At 40.2% G+C, this 4106-nt stretch overlaps 1 pseudogene; it reads right to left on the bottom strand.

Annotated features, from left to right (window-relative positions):
• Positions 1–789: 789 nt before the first annotated feature.
• Positions 790–2828, bottom strand: LOC114054032 (annotated as a pseudogene).
• Between the last annotated feature and the right edge of the window lie 1278 nt (positions 2829–4106).

Genomic DNA, 4106 nt, shown 5'->3' with positions numbered 1-4106 from the left:
CCCACCTTATTTTCTTCCCCTTTTATTTTCCTGTAGAGCAGGATAGATTTCTGTACCCCATTGCCCGTATATCCAATTTCCCAGTTGCATGTGAAAACAATTTTTAACATTTGTTTTGGGTTCAAAATTTTCAAACCAGATTTCTACGTGCATTTGTTGAGGCTCACCATTACAGAAGCAAGTTTTTCTGTTTCTGCCCATTATTTTTGTTGTGCAAGCACATCAGTTCTACTCTCATCATTCTCTTCTCTTGAATCACTCAAGAACAGCTCATTGTGGTTCTATGTTCTCCTCAAATTCCATAGGATCTCCTGTATTATCAACTGCTGGTTCATTTTCCATTGTTTTATAGCATTTATTCATAGATTTCTGAACTCATTTACCAGATCTGGAAGTCATATTTCCTCCAGTAGTTACTGTTTTTTTTTCTGTTGAAGTCTGTTGAAGTATCTGTTTATGTTCAAAGTCTTTGAGCTTTTTTCTTCATCAAATCCATTATAATTTCACTCCCCCTCCCCTCATTTTCCCCACTGTTCACTTTCTGACTCCTTCCCCTCTGATAGTGGTTTCTTTGGAGGCCAAATTTCAAAGAGAGTCAGTCTCTTTCCACACTAGGCAAATTCACATATCACCAAGTGACTTTTGAGTAATCATAACTGGTCCCAGCTGGATGCTGTGCTCTTTCCCTCAAACTTGTTGGAGTGCTACACAGCCCTCCTCCCTCCCTACATATACACAGGGTACTTGCCTGATATTCTGTTCCACTCACTCTCTTCCTTAGTTCTTGGCTCAACACTGGCATTTTGGAGCTTTGCAACATGGGTACAACAGGTTTGTTTGCTCTAGCACCAGCTCTGCTGGTAGTACTGTTGACCCAGCTTCTATTCTGTTGGTGCTAGAGTTGTCGGCCCCAGCACTGACAACTCACAGCTTTGTAGTATTGGTTATATAGGGTTATGGCCCCTGGCTGGTTTTTGATCCTGAAAGGCTGTGGCCACCTGGTTATCTCTCTAGAGCAAGGCAAATTTCTGCACTCTGGAAGCTGGAGTTTTCATACTACTGCAAAGTGGGAGGAAGAGATCACAATCTGGGAAGTGGGTTTTGTTGTAAGCCTATCTCATGTCCTTGGGTCTACTAGTAAATCTTTAGTACTGATAGTATGAGAGGTGGCAGTAGAGGTGCTGAGTGAACTCAGGGTCACTGAGCATCAGTTCATGTTTTTGGAATTGTTTTTAACCTTCTTTTGGATTCTAAGTGTCCTAGAACATGGAGACCATTTAAGTTGCTCTATCTTTGGTGCATGATTTCTGTTCTGAAGAGGTTTGAGAGGTTGTAGAGAAAATGTTTAGTCCTCCATCTTGTTGATCATTCATCTCAAGAATCTATCTACATGTCTTGATAGCCAAGAAAATTTGACCATTTTTAAACTATCTCTGCCTCCAAATTATTATGTACAAAGAAAAATATATATATATAAATACACACACACACACACACACACACACACACACACACACACATATATATATAAAACACACAACCTATCTAACAAGGTTCTTAGAGATAACGTACTCCACAAAAATTAATATATCAACAAACAAATAAATAACCTGATGTCAAAAATACTTTTTGTAATTTTTTCAACTTTAGGGTTCACTTGATCATAATTAGGCTTCATTGCATATTACGGGAAACTAGCTACTAGAAAAACAGAGTAGAAATCCACATTAGTGTCTTTTAAGTTTTATTAAAATTCTTACTTATTTGATCACCTTTACGCCAGGCCTACTCCTTCCTAGTCCTGAGTTATTTTTCTTTTTGCTAATTTGTACTGTTAGAGGGGTGGAGGGAAGCAACATGTTACAGTGGCAATAGTTTTGTATCTGAAGTCAAATCTAAGTTCAAATTCAACCTCTGAAACATATTATTTAATTTAAGGTAAGTCACTTTGGTTTGGTTCACAGTTTTCCCAACTTTGAAAAGAGGTTAGACTAGAAAGCCTCTAAGGCTTTCATTTTCAGCTCTAAATCTGTAATCCTGTGATCCTAGCCCAAACTTTGCATTTTATAGTTAAGGATCCAGAGACCCAGATAAGCTTAGCAGAGATTAGGTTTGGACCTGGTTTAATTTCAGATACATTGCTCTTTCCACTTGTTCCCTTACAATTACAATTACACAGAATGATGTTGGATAAGGGCTCCATATCAATACAAGTCACTTTCTCTTCTTGGGCTCCATCCTCCTTTTTATAAAAGGAGGAGATTGGAAGATTGGCATAGATAATCTTTTTTTTTTTTTTAACTGGAAAACTTTTTATTGTAGATAGAGTGGGATAGCTGGACACAGTTTCCATGATTCTGAATCTGTTGACAACATCCTAAGCATCATAGTCTGGAGCAAGTCGGACATAGGCCTTCTTCTCTCCAACAGGCCAGATCAACGTGTTGACCTTGGCCACTTTGATGTCTGTTGATGTCATATAGCTTCTTTATGGCCTGCTTGATCTGATGCTTGTTGGCCTTGACATCCACAATGAAGACCAGGGTGTTGTTGTCTTCAATCTTCTTCATAGCAGACTCAGTGGTCAACAGAAACTTAATGATGGCATAATGGCCAAACTTGTTCCTCCAAGGGGCACTTTTCTGAGGGTATTTGGACTGCCATTGAAGTCTTAGTGTTGTGGGTCACCAGAATGTGGGGGACATTTGGATTGTCTTCTTTTTGTGGCAATGAACATCCTTCAACACTGCCTTCTTGGCCTTCAAGGCCTTGGACTTAGCTTCTGTCTTGGGGGGTACAACTGCTTCCTTCTTCACCTTCAGTGCCATCTTGGTGGAAAGACTTGATAATCTTTAAAGCCCCTTCCAGCTCTAAATCTTATATCCCTGTGAACTTATGGCAATAAGTGTCCAGAAAAATAATTAAGAAGAAAACAAAATGAAACATAAGGTCACCAGTCAGATTTGGAGTAGAATTGTCTAGAGATCAGAATTTATTGACCAGGGGCCCACATGGGGGTCCATGAAGTTTGAGGGGACAAATATTTATTTTAATTAACTTTTGGTTTCTTTTGTAATCCTATATATTTTATTTTATGCATTTAAAAGCATTCTTCTGAGAAGGGATACAGGCTTTTTTTGCCCTTTGTTTTGGGAGGATTATTGGACAAAAGACACAGGTGGGAGGGATCGCAGGCATCCCTTTGGGCTGCAGCTCAGTGGCCCAGCATGTGGAGCTCATAGGTCAGGGGCACAATGCCCAGGCCTGTGAACTGAAAGGTCAGGTCTATGTTCTCAGGCTTCTCCAGTGGGCTCAGTTTGAAACGCTAGAGGACAGTGGTGAGGAAGAGAAAGATCTCCATTCAGGCCAGGCTTGCCCCTAGGCACATGTGCTTCCCTAGAGCAAAGGGCATAAAAGCCTTGTTTGCTAGGGAGGCAGCTTTCTTATCCAGGAAGTTGGTCAGGTCAAAGCATGCTACTGGGTCTTTGAACTGGAGAATCCCTGTATGTAGAGACCAATAGTGAGATTATGTGGATATCCTTGGGCAGGAAATAACCATAAAAATGGGTATCCTGAATGATAGTTCTGGACAAGCTGATGGGTAAGATGCTGATGAGTTTCTGGATCTCGTGCAGGACTGCATTGGTGTAGGACAGATTTTCTCTGTAGCTCAAGCAAGGGGCCCTGCCCTGGCCCACCACATGTTCTATCTCCACCTAAGCAAAATCAGCAGCTCACAGAGAAGGGTGGTACTTGTGGTCTCGGTGTCCCTGAAGAACAGATAGACTATTACTTATCAAAGACTGAAAAAGGAATCCATGAAACCAAAAAGGTCAAGAATTATTGTTATACACCTATGACCTAAATTTGAGTGCAGCACTGTGGTCTCAGTATATCTTTGCTCTGAAAAGTGACTAGTAGGTGGTAGATTAAGTAATGAGAGGGATTTTTTTGTGTGATTTATGGAAATCAAGTATTACTTTAACATCACCTGGTATACATTGTGGTAGCTCAATCTTGATTTGGTTCAATTGTGAGAAATTTGTGCTCAAACACATGAACCCTATCCCAAAAAACTGAATCTTGATAGTATTAAAAAAGGTAGT

The sequence above is a fragment of the Vombatus ursinus genome, unplaced genomic scaffold (genome assembly GCF_900497805.2).
Source record: "Vombatus ursinus unplaced genomic scaffold, bare-nosed wombat genome assembly UNPS02014812.1, whole genome shotgun sequence".
In the NCBI taxonomy this organism is placed as follows: domain Eukaryota; kingdom Metazoa; phylum Chordata; class Mammalia; order Diprotodontia; family Vombatidae; genus Vombatus; species Vombatus ursinus.
The sequence above is the reverse complement of the archived record's forward strand: the minus strand, read 5'-3'. Positions and strand labels throughout refer to the sequence as shown.